This window comes from Arachis hypogaea, chromosome 6 (assembly GCF_003086295.3).
Source record: "Arachis hypogaea cultivar Tifrunner chromosome 6, arahy.Tifrunner.gnm2.J5K5, whole genome shotgun sequence".
NCBI lineage: Eukaryota > Viridiplantae > Streptophyta > Magnoliopsida > Fabales > Fabaceae > Arachis > Arachis hypogaea.
The window spans coordinates 43,665,906-43,679,380 of NC_092041.1; the positions used below are offsets into that span (position 1 = coordinate 43,665,906).

The 13,475-nt window shown below is 39.0% G+C and overlaps 1 non-coding gene across 1 annotated transcript; it reads right to left on the bottom strand.

The window, feature by feature from the left end:
• Positions 1–4,850: 4,850 nt before the first annotated feature.
• On the bottom strand, positions 4,851–4,958 carry LOC112700344 (small nucleolar RNA R71). Its single transcript, XR_003153252.1, has one exon. It is a non-coding gene; the product is annotated as a small nucleolar RNA R71 (small nucleolar RNA).
• Positions 4,959–13,475: the final 8,517 nt, after the last annotated feature.

The following is a 13,475-nucleotide window of genomic DNA, read 5'->3' on the forward strand; positions in this document are numbered from 1 at the left end:
AGGTCCTATCCCAGTTATCCTTATCAATTGTAATGAGAATTGGATTTTTCTCCCACTTTGTTAACCTCTAACTATGAAGGTAAGTTAAGTGGATGAATTCCAATTTTCAATTAACAATGAGTTTGATAACTCAAGAGTCACCAATTAATCAACCACAGCCAAGAATGTAAAAATCTAAATTAAAATTATAAATATCTGAAATACCTTCAATTCATTCAAAGCAGTAAAATCTAACATGGAAAATATTCATAAGCCAATTGGGCAATAGGAAAATCCAAATCATTTATATCAATAAAAAAAACAGCAATAATCAATCTGAAATATCTCAAATAACATTAATTAAGAAAATCAATCTAAACATGGAACATTGAAAATAAATAAAAATAAAGAACCTAGGATTGAGAGTCACTCCTAAAACTAAGAGAAGTCCTAATCCTAAGAGAGAGAGAGAGGAGAGAACCTCTCTCTCTAAAACTACATCTAAAACATAAAAAGTGAATTATGAGTGCTTCCTTATGAATGGGTGCATTCCTCCACTTTATAGCCTTTAATCTGTGTTTTCTGGACCGCAAACTGGGTCAGAAACAGTCCAGAATTCGCTGGTTTCGAATTTAGCCACGCTGGATTTTCGTCATTGCGACGCGGCCGCATGGAGCACGCGGTCGCGTCACATAGCGTCAGGGCCACTATGGTATATTATATATCAAATAGAAGCCCTGGATGTTAGCTTTCCAACGCAACTAGAACCGCATCGTTTGGACCTCTGTAGCTAAAGTTATAGCCGTTTGAGTGCAGAGAGGTCAGGCTAGACAGCTTAGCAGTTTCTCCAACTTCTTGTATTCCTTCCACTTTTGCATGCTTCCTTTCCACCCTCTGAGCCATTCCTGCCTTGTAATCTCTGAAAACACTTAACACACATATCAAGGCATCTAATGGTATAAAAGGAGAATTAATATTAATAAAATTAAGGTCAAAGAAGCATGTTTTCAATCAAAGCACATAATTAGGAAGGCAAATACAAACCATGCAAATAGTATGAATAAGTGGGTGAAGAGTTGATAAAATCCACTCAATTAAGCACAAGATAAACCGTAAAATATGGGTTTATCACTCGTCACGGTCATTCAATCCCGGAATCCTACTCGGAATACCACAGACAAGGTTAGACTTTCCGGATTCCCATGAATGCCGCCATCAATTCTAGCTTATACCACGAAGATTCTAATTAAGGAATCCAAGAGATATGCGTCCGGTCTAAGGTAGAACGGAAGTGGTTGTCAGTCACACGCATTTATAGGTGAGAATAATGATGAGTGTCACGGATCATCACACTCATCAAGTTGAAGTGCAACGAATATCTTAGAATAGGAATAAAGAGAATTGAATAGAAATAGTAGTAATTGTATTAAAACTTGAGGTACAGCAGAGCTCCACACCCTTAATCTATGGTGTGTAGAAACTCCACCATTGAAAATATATAAGTGTAAGGTCCAGGCATGGCCAAATGGCCAGCCCCCAAGATCTGAGAACTAAACGGCCAAAGATATCTAATACAATAGTAAACTATCCTATTTATACTAGACTAGCTACTAGGGTTTACATGAGTAAGTAATTGATGCATAAATCCACTTCCGGGGCCCACTTGGTGTATGTTTGGGCTGAGCTTGTTCTATCCACGAGCTGAGGCTTCTCTTGGATTTGAACGCCAAGTTGTAACGTGTTTTGGGCGTTCAACTCCGGGTCGTGACGTGTTTCTGGCGTTTTACTCCAGACAGCAGCATAGAACTGGCGTTGAGTGCCAGTTTACGTCGTCAATTTACGAATAAAGTATAGACTATTATATATTTCTGGAAAGCTCTAAATATCTACTTTCCAACGCCGTTGAGAGCGCACCATTTGAAGTTTTGTAGCTCCAGAAAATCCATTTTGAGTGCAGGGAGGTCAGATTCCAACAGCATCAGCAGTCCTTTGTCAACCTCCTATCAGAGTTTTGCTCAAGTCCCTCAATTTCAGCCAGAAATTACCTGAAATCATAGAAAAACACACAAACTCATAGTAAAGTCTAGAAATGTGAATTTAACATAAAAACTAACAGAAATATCCCTAAAAGTAGCTTGAACTTACTAAAAACTACCTAAAAACAATGCCAAAAAGCGTATAAATTATCCGCTCATCACACGCGCACCACCTTGTGCGTCTGCACACCTTGTTGCAATCCCTCTATTGGGAGCGTTCGCACACTATGTGCGCTCGCATCCCTCTCTTTTTCGCTGCTTATGTGTGTGCACCTGCTTGTGCATACGCACGCGGTCTTCTTTTAGTAATCTCTGTGTGCGCGCTCACTGTTGTGTGCCTACACACCTCTTTTCACACCCTCTGTTTGCAATGTTTGCACGCTGTGTGCGTTTGCACCCTTCTATTTTTCCTGTCCTGTGAGTGCGCACGGACCTGTGTGTGCATGCACACGTCTCGACCTAGGCGTTAATAGGGCAAACTCCCCTGTTGAGAAAGTAGGTTCTTCTATTCTTTTCTCCATTGCTGCTGCTCACCCCTCAGCCGGCCTGCCTGACTAAGATTTACAAGGTGACCATAGCTTGCTTCATACCAACAATCTCCGTGGGATCGACCCTTACTCGCGTAAGGCTTATTACTTGGACGACCCAGTGCACTTGCTGGTTAGTTGTGCGAAGTTGTGATAAAGAGTTGAGATTGCAATTGAGCGTACCATGTTGATGGCGCCATTGATGATCACAATTTCGTGCACCAAGTTTTTAGCGCCGTTGCCGGGGATTGTTGAGTTTGGACAACTGACGGTTCATCTTGTTGCTTAGATTAGGTATTTTTCAGAATTTTAAGAATGAATTCTATTGTTTCAAGATGATGTTCTTATCATCACCAAAGCTGATTGATTCTCATCAATTTAGCTCTTGAATGCAATGTCCTGCTGAAGCTTGGCTAGCCATGTCTAATTCCTTTAGACTGAAGCTTTAGACTAACATTGCATGATTCCTGTAATTCTCTTTAAGAATTTTGATATCTTTATTTTCTTTTCCACTGAATTTTCGAAAAATCCAAAAAAATTATAAAATCATAAAAATAAAAAATATTTTATGTTTCTTGTTGAGTCTAGTGTCTCATTTTACGTTTGGTGTCAATTGCATGTTTCTATTCTTCTTGCATTCATGCATGTGTCTTCATTAATCTTCAAGTTGTTCTTGATGATTTCCTTGTTCTGATCTTTAAATTCTCTAGTCTTGAGTGTTTTGTTGTTTTTCATATGCATTCTCATTTTGTTAGTGTCAATGGTATACAAACTGCTAAGTTTGGTGTCTTGCATGCATTGTTATTTGATTTTAGTTACATTTTGATTATTAAAAATCCAAAAAAAAATTTTAATTTGTGTCTTTTCAAGTCAAAAATACAGAGAATTGAAGATTTAGAACATACAGCAGAGGAATTACACAGAAAAAGGCTGGGCGTTCAAAACGCCAAGTGAAGAAGGAAAATTGGCGTTTAAACGCCAGCCAGGGTACCCTGGCTGGGCGTTTAACGCCCAAAAGGGTAGTGTTTTGGGTGTTAAACGCCAGAATGGATACCATTCTGGGCGTTTAACGCCAAGATGGCACAAGAGGGAAAATTCTGTTTTTAATTCAAATTTTTTTCAGGTATTCAAAATTTTTCAAAATCAAATCTTTTTCAAATCATATCTTTTCAATCATATGTTTTCAAAATCAATTTCTTTCCATTTTCAAAAATACTTGCTAACAACTAATGATTTGATTCAACAATTCAAGTATGTTGCCTTTTCTGTTGAGAAAGGTTTAATGTTTGAATTATATCTTTTCTTGTTAGCCAAGTCATTAATTTTTAAAACCAAATCTTTTTAAATTGTTTTTCAAATTATATCTTCTCAATCACATCTTTTTAAAAACCATAACTTTTAAATCATATCTTTTTAATCACATCTTTTTCAAAATAGTTTTCAATCATATCTTTTTAATTTCTAATTTCAAAATCTTTTTCAAAAATCACTTGATTTCTTTTTCCACTCTTAATTTTTCGAAAATCAATTAGTATTTTTTCAAAATGTTTTTAAAATCTTTTTATTTTCATTTCTTCCCCTCTTCTCACATACTTCTATTTATGGACTAACACTACTCCTCAATGCACAATTCGAACTCCATCTTTCCTTGATAAGTTCAAATTTTCTACCTCTTCCTTCCATTTTTCTTTTCCTCTGACACCTCAAAGAATCTCTATACTGTGTCATAGAGGATTCCATACTTTCTTGTTCTCTTCTCTTTCATATGAGCAGGAGCAAAGACAAAAGCATTCTTGTTGAGGCTGACCCTGAACCTGAAAGGACCTTGAAGCGAAAGCTAAGAGAAGCTAAGGCACAACTCTCTGTAGAGGACCTAACAGAAATCTTCAAACAAGAAGAAGACATGGCAGCCGAAAATAACAACAATGCCAACAATGCAAGGAAGGTGTTGGGTGACTTTGCTGCACCTACTCCTGACTTCTATGGGAGAAGCATCTCTATCCCTGCCATTGGAGCAAACAACTTTGAGCTTAAGCCTCAATTAGTTTCTCTGATGCAACAGAATTGCAAGTTTCATGGGCTTCCATTGGAAGATCCTCATCAGTTTTTAGCTGAGTTCTTGCAAATCTGTGACACTGTCAAGACTAATGGGGTTGACCCTGAGGTCTACAGACTTATGCTATTCCCTTTTGCTATAAGAGACAGAGCTAGGATATGGTTGGACTCACAACCTAAAGAAAGCCTGAACTCTTGGGAAAAGCTAGTCAATGCCTTATTGGCAAAGTTCTTTCCACCTCAAAAATTGAGTAAGCTTAGAGTGGAAGTCCAAACCTTCAGACAGAAGGAAGGTGAATCCCTCTATGAAGCTTGGGAAAGATACAAACAATTGATCAGAAAGTGCCCCTCTGACATGCTTTCTGAATGGAGCATCATAGATATCTTCTATGATGGTCTGTCTTAGCTGTCCAAGATGTCATTAGACAGCTCTGTTGGAGGATCTCTTCATCTGATGAAGATGCCTGCAGAAGCTCAAGAACTCATTGAAATGGTTGCAAATAACCAATTCATGTACACTTCTGAAAGGAATCCTGTGAACAATGGGACAAATCAGAAGAAAGGAGTTCTTGAGATTGATACTCTGAATGCCATATTGGCTCAGAACAAAATATTGACTCAACAAGTCAATATGATTTCTCAAAGTTTGTCTGGAATGCAAGCTGCACCAGGCAGTACTAAGGACGCTTCATCTGATGAAGAAGCTTATGATCCTGAGAATCATTCAATAGAAGAGGTGAATTACATGGGAGAACCCTATGGAAACACCTATAATCCTTCATGGAGGAATCATCCAAATCTCTCATGGAAGGATCAACAGAGACCTCAAGAAGGTTTCAACAACAATAATGGTGGAAGAAACAGGTTTAGCAATGGCAAGCCTTTTCCATCATCTTTTCAGCAACAGACAGAGAATTCTAAGCAGAGCCATTCTGACTTAGCAACCATGGTCTCTGATCTAATCAAAACCACTCAAAGTTTCATGACTGAAACAAGGTCCTCCATTAGAAACTTGGAGGCACAAGTGGGACAGCTGAGCAAGAAAATTACTGAACTCCCTTCTAGTACTCTTCCAAGCAATACAGAAGAGAATCCAAAAGGAGAATGCAAGGCCATTAACATGACCCACATGGCCGAACATGGAGAGGAGGAAGAGGCAGAGATTGCCACTGAGGAAGACCTCAATGGACGTCCACTAGCCTCCAATGAGTTCCCTAATGAGGAACAATGGGAATCTGAGGCTCACACAGAGACCATAGAGATTCCATTGGATTTACTTATGCCATTCATGAGCTTTGATGAGTATTCTTCCTCTGAAGAGGATGAGTATGTCACTGAAGAGCAAGTTGCTAAATACCTTGGAGCAATCATGAAGCTAAATGACAAGTTATTTGGTAATGAGACTTGGGAGGATGAACCCCCTTTGCTCACCAAAGAATTGGATGACTTGTCTAGGCAGAAACTACCTCAAAAGAGATAGGACCCTGGGAAGTTCTCAATACCTTGTACCATAGGCACCATGACCTTTAAGAAGGCTTTGTGTGACCTAGGGTCAAGTATAAACATCATGCCCCTCTCTGTAATGGAGAAGCTAGGGATCTTTGAGGTACAAGCTGCAAGAATCTCACTAGAGATGGCAGACAATTCAAGAAAAAAAGCTTATGGACTTGTAGAAGATGTTCTGGTAAATATTGAAGACCAATACATCCCTACTAATTTTATAGTCCTAGAGACTGGGAAGGGCATGGATGAATCCATCATCCTTAGCAGACCCTTCCTAGCCACAGCAAAGGCTGTGATTGATGTGGACAGAGGAGAATTGATCATTCAAGTGAATGAAGAATCCTTTGTGTTTAAGGCTCAAGGATATCCCTCTGTCACCATGGAGAGGAAGCATGAAGAGCTTCTCTCAAAACAGAGTCAAACAGAGCCCCCACAGTCAAACTCTAAGTTTGGTGTTGGGAGGCCACAACCAAATTCTAAGATTGGTGTTGAACCCCCACATTCAAACTCTAAGTTTGGTGTTGGGAGGTTCCAACATTGCTCTGAGTATCTGTGAGGCTCCATGAGAGCCCACTGTCAAGCTACTGACATTAAAGAAGCGCTTGTTGGGAGGCAACCCAATGTTATATTTATCTAATTTTCTTTTGTTATTTTATGTTTTCTTTAGGTTGATGATCATGGGAAGTCACAAAATCAATTGAAAAAGAAAAAACAGAATGAAAAATAGAAAGAAAAACAGCAGACCTTGGAGGAAGACCTTGCTGGCATTTAAACGCCAGTAAGGGCAGTAAATGGGCGTTTAACGCCCAGTCTGGCACCATTCTGGGCGTTTAACGCCAGAAAGGGGCACCAGACTGGCGTTAAACGCCAGAAAAGGGCAAGAAGCTGGCGTTAAACGCCAAAAATGGGCACCAGCCCGGCGTTTAACGCCAGAATTGGCATAGAGAGCATTTTTGCTCGCCACTTGGTGCAGGGATGACTTTTCCTTGACACCTCAGGATCTGTGGACCCCACAGGATCCCCACCTACCCCACCACTCTCTCTCTTCTTTACCCATTCACCAATCACCTCAACACCTCTTCCCCAAAAACCCCTCACCTATCAAATCCCATCTTTCTCTTCACCACTCACATCCATCCTTCATAAAACCCCACCTACCTCACCATTCAAATTCAAACCACTTTCCCTCCCAAACCCACCCTCACATAGCCGAACCTTACCACTCTCTCCACTCCTATATAAACCCATCTGTACCACCTCCTTTTCACACAACCTAAACACTACTTCTCTCCCTTTGTCCAAACCACAAAGCCATCTCCATCTCCTCTATTTCTTCTTCTTCTACTCTCTTCTTTCTTCTTTTGCTCGAGGACGAGCAAACCTTTTAAGTTTGGTGTGGTAAAAGCATTGCTTTTTGTTTTCCCATAACCATTTATGGCATCCAAGGCCGGAGAAACCTCTAGAAAGAGGAAAGGGAAGGCAAAAGCTTCCACCTCCGAGTCATGGGAGATGGAGAGATTCATCTCAAGGGTGCATCAAGACCACTTCTATGAAGTTGTGGCCTTGAAGAAGGTGATCCCCGAGGTCCCTTTTAAACTCAAAAAGAGTGAATATCCGGAGATCCGACATGAGATTCGAAGAAGAGGTTGGGAAGTTCTTACCAACCCCATTCAACAAGTCAGAATCTTAATGGTTCAAGAGTTCTATGCCAATGCATGGATCACCAAGAGCCATGATCAAAGTGTGAACCTGAACCCAAAGAATTGGCTTACAATTGTTCGGGGGAAATGCTTAGATTTTAGTCCGGAAAATGTAAGGTTGGCATTCAACTTGCCCATGATGCAAGGAGATGAACACCTTTACATTAGAAGGGTCAACTTTGATCAAAGGTTGGACCAAGTCCTCACAGACATTTGTGAAGAGGGCGCTCAATGGAAGAGAGATTCAAGAGGGAAGCCGGTTCAACTAAGAAGGCATGACCTTAAGCCCGTGGCTAGGGGATGATTGGAGTTTATCCAATGCTCAATCATTCCCACTAGCAACCGGTCCGAAGTTACTATAGACCGGGCCATCATGATTCATAGCATCATGATTGAAGAAGAAGTAGAAGTTCATGAGGTTATAGCCCAAGAACTTTATAAGGTGGCGGACAAGTCCTCTACCTTGGCAAGGTTAGCCTTTCCTCATCTCATTTGTCACCTCTGTTATTCAGTTGGAGTTGACATAGAGGGAGACATCCTCATTGATGAGGACAAGCCCATCACTAAGAAAAGGATGGAGCAAACAAGAGATCTCACTCATCATGAAATCCCTGAGATGCCTCAAGGGATGCACTTTCCTCCACAAAACTATTGGGAGCAAATCAACACCTCCCTAGGAGAATTGAGTTCCAACATGGGACAACTAAGGGTGGAGCACCAAGAACATTCCATCCTCCTCCATGAAATTAGAGAAGATCAAAGAATCATGAGAGAGGAGTAACAAAGGCAAGAAAGAGACATTGAGGAGCTCAAGCACTCCATAAGATCTTCAAGAGGAAGAACAAGCTGCCATCACTAAGGTGGACCCGTTTTTTAATTTCCTTGTTCTTTATTTCCTGTTTTTCGAATTTCTATACTTATGTTATCTATGTCTGTGTCTTATGATCATTAGTGTCTTAGTGTCTATGCCTTAAAGTTATGAATGTCCTATGAATCCATCACCTTTCTTAAATGAAAAAATTGTTCTTAATTGTAAAAGAGAAGAATTGCATGAATTTTGAATTTTATAATAGATTAATTATATTGATGTGGTGGCAATACTTTTGTTTTCTTAACGTATGCTTGAACAGTGGATATGTCTTTTGAATTTGTTGTTCATGAATGTTGGCTCTTGAAAGAATGATGAAAAAGGAGACATGTTACTGAGGATCTGAAAAATCATAAAAATGATTATTGAAGCAAGAAAAAGCAGTGAATACAAAAAAAAAGAGAAAAAAAGGGAGAAAAACGAAAAAAAGAGAGAAAAAGAATAAAGTTGTGATCCAAGGCAAAAAGAGTGTGCTTAAGAACCTTGGACACCTCTAATTGGGGACTCTAGCAAAGTTGAGTCACAATCTGAAAAGGTTCACCCAGTTATGTGTCTGTGGCATGTATGTATCCGGTGGTAATACTGGAAGACAGAGTGCTTTGGGCCACGGCCAAGACTCATAAAGTAGTTGTGTTCAAGAATCATCATACTTAACTAGGAGAATCAATAACACTATCTAGATTCTGAGTTCCTATAGAAGCCAATCATTCTGAATTTCAAAGGATAGAGTGAGATGCCAAAACTGTTTAGAGGCAAAAAGCTAAAAGCCCCGCTCATCTAATTAATACTGATCTTCATAGATGTTTTTGGAATTCATTGCATATTCTCTTCCTTTTTATCTTATTTGATTTTCAGTTGCTTGGGGACAAGCAACAATTTAAGTTTGGTGTTGTGATGAGCGGATAATTTATACGCTTTTTGGCATTGTTTTTAGTATGTTTTTAGTATGTTTTAGTTAGTTTTTATTATATTTTTATTAGTTCTTAGTTAAATTCACTTTTCTGGAATTTACTATGAGTTTGTGTGTTTTTCTGTGATTTCAGGTATTTTCTGGCTGAAATTGAGGGACCTGAGCAAAAATCTGATTCAGAGGCTGAAAAGGACTGTAGATGCTGTTGGATTCTGACCTCCCTGCACTTGAAGTGAATTTTCTGGAGCTACAGACACTCAATTGGCGCGCTCTCAACGGCGTTATAAAGTAGACATCCTGGGCTTTCCAGCAATGTATAATAGTCCATACTTTTCCCGAGATTTGATGGCCCAAACTGGCGTTCCAAATCAGCTCAAAACTGCCCGGCGTTAAACGCCGAAACTGGCACAAGAATGGGAGTTAAACGCCCAAACTGGCACAAAAGCTGGCGTTTAACTCCAAGAAAAGTCTCTACACATGAAAGCTTCAATGCTCAGCCCAAGCACACACCAAGTGGGCCTGGAAGTGGATTTTTATGTAATTTACTCATTTCTATAAACCCTAGGCTACTAGTTCTCTACAAATAGGACCTTTTACTATTGTATTTTCATCTTGGTTCTTCTGGTTCCCTCTTTGGGGCCAAAGCCAATGATCACTATTATCACTTATGTATTTTTAACGGTGGAGTTTCTACACACCATAGATTAAGGTGTGGAGCTCTGCTGTACCTCGAGTATTAATGCAATTACTATTGTTCTTCTATTCAATTCAGCTTATTCTTGTTCTAAGATATTCATTTGCTCCCAAGAACATGATGAATGTGATGAGTATGTGACACTCATCATCATTCTCACTTATGAATGAGTGCCTGACAACCACTTCTGTTCTACAAGCAAACAAGGCTTAAATGTTTATCTCTTGGATCCCTTAATCGGAATCTTCGTGCTATAAGCTAGAATTGATGGCGGCATTCAAGAGAATCCAGAAGGTCTAAACCTTGTCTGTGGTATTCTGAGTAGGATTCAATGATTGAATGACTGTGATGAGCTTCAAACTCCTGATGGCTGGGCGTTAGTGACAGACGCAAAAGAATCAATGGATTCTATTCCAACCTGATTGAGAACCGACAGATGATTAGCCATGCCGTGACAGGGTGCGTTGAACATTTTCACTGAGAGGACGGGATTGTAGCCACTGACAACGGTGATGCCCAGCATACAGCTTGCCATGGAAAGGAGTAAGAAGGATTGGATGAAGACAGTAGGAAAGCAGAGAGATGGAAGGGACAAAGCATCTCCATACGCTTATCTGAAGTTCTCACCAATGAATTACAAAAGTATCTCTATCTCTATCTTTATGCCTTATTCGTATATCATACATAACCATTTGAATCTGCCTGACTAAGATTTACAAGGTGACCATAGCTTGCTTCATACCAACAATCTCCGTGGGATCGACCCTTACTCGCGTAAGGTTTATTACTTGGACGACCCAGTGCACTTGCTGGTTAGTTGTGCAAAGTTGTGATAAAGAGTTGAGATTGCAATTGAGCGTACCATGTTGATGGCGCCATTGATGATCACAATTTTCTCAAGCATTTTCTCATAGTTTCAAGCATTTTCTCATTTTTCCCATATTTAGTGTTTTTGCCCACCAAGTATTTGACAAAATGTCAATTTTGACTATGGGCTAATTTACCATCTCTTGGCTTGGGAAAAATCAGCAATTGGGTTCCTAAGGTTGGAATGTCCAACATTTAGTGATGATTCTTGGATTGTTAATTGTTCTTGTTCCCACTAACACTAACTTGTTGCTAAGGTAATTAGCAAGTGAGTTAGGTTTTGTGGGTTAAGAACACTTATGCTCATTTAACTTACTCTCCGATGTGAGGGTTAACCAAGTGAGATTAATCCATTCTAATTGTCATAGTTATGGTTTCAACAAAGAAAGGACCCTTAGCTTATCCCAAGCCTAGATTCCATTTATGCATTGAATTATTCACACATACACGTACATCAATCCTTTTTATACCTTACTTGACTATATTACATAGCTAGTTCTTTAATTCCTTTATTAGTTCATTAATTACAATTTTGAATGCTTGTTGTTTCTTTATTTGTTCATCTCTTTATTGAAAACCCTTTTATTAAAGTGTCATTGGGAGACGACCTGGGAAGTAAAAACACTTGGAATTAAATTAGTTTTAAATAGTGACATCCTTTGAATCCAAACTTTGATTTAGGGGATTGCTCGTCGGTCTAGGCTATGCTTGCAACGAAGAGACTCTTATTTTGATTAATTATAGATTGACATAATCCCCTTACATCAGTGTCCTGTGTTATTTGTTTACTTGGAATTTTCCAATTGCTCTTTATTGGTATTCAAGTTGTTCTTGTTTCTTTTCTTGTTTTGATCTTAGAATTTTTAAGTTTGTGATGAGTCCATATTTGACGATAAATTTTGGCTTAAATTGGATGGAATCGATTATTTGAGAGGGTTCATGAGTAGGATTATTATTTGGGATGGGTAGAGTACAGATTAGATTACTATTTGAGATGGGTAGGATGGGGGTTGAAATTTGGGTGGGCATGAGATTAATGCTAGAGGTTGGAGTTTCAACAGCTTCAGATTGCTTGATTGATGGGTTGGGAATTGGAGTAGGAGGTATGGCCATAGAGGTTGATCTTGTTGTCAGTTGAACTGGATGAGTTGGGACTTCAATCACCACTTCCTTACCTTTTTTAGATAGTGGTTGTACCAAATACATTGGTACAAAGATTCCATGCTCATGGTACACATGCACTAATCATTATTTTTTCGCATGGAAGCACATCTCCATATAAGTTCAGCATCAGTATGAAGTTCTCTTAAACTGGTCTCCAATGGTCTATTGGGAACCAACCACCCACAACATTCCACTTTATCATACCCAAGCAGTTTGTAGTAGCATCTGATGAAGAACACATTTAGCAGGTCTAGATCATGCCTAGGCATCTCTGAAATATGGTCCCTAGTGTATGAAATAACACCATCGACATTCGTCATACAGGATCTTTCATGATGATACACAATAATAATCAAAGCCATCTGCAAATAAAAATTGATGATCAATGTCACTATTATAATCTTAAAAAAAAAACTAGGGTGAGACACCATCAAATAGGAAGGTACACTTAACCTAAACCCTAACCAACCATAAAAACTAATAAACTACATACAAAAAACTATTTCTAGCACATTCCGACCATAGCTACCATGATCACAATGAACAAAAAAACCAACATCACAGGAATCAAACCCTAACATAAAACTTACAAAAAAAAAACACAAATGCAAGAAATAGATAAATGAATGGATATCGACTTTACAATACAAAAACATAAAAAACGAAGAGACATCTATGATCAAGAAAAATAGAGGAGTAGATAGTAGCTATTTAGTTTCTCATTTCTATTTTTCTTACCTCTCTCAACTAAAATGCCTCTCCCTAGACTACTCCATGTGTAATAGAAATGAGATGATTATAGTATGGTTACTTTTCTTCAGATAGAACGCTAGAGAAAATTTTTCTTAAAGTGGCACCATTAAAGAAAGTAAGGAGAAGAAGAAGCTTTGTGCGAAGTAGAGAACAGAATCTCCAACATGTTAAAACCCTTGAAAACAACCTAAACGACGTTTCTGTTCAATTTGGGTGCCAAAAATAAAACAGCAATGTTTTTTCCATCTAGTGTGGGTCCAGCGTGGCCTCTGTCCAACCACATCATCTTTTCATCACTGAAAAGTATCTTAGGGATAACCGTGATTCAATATTGTTAAGATCAAGAACAAAGTTAGGGCAACTGCAAGTTGAGGGACGACATTGGCTAAAAGAATAGCTATAGGAGAACTAAACTTTGG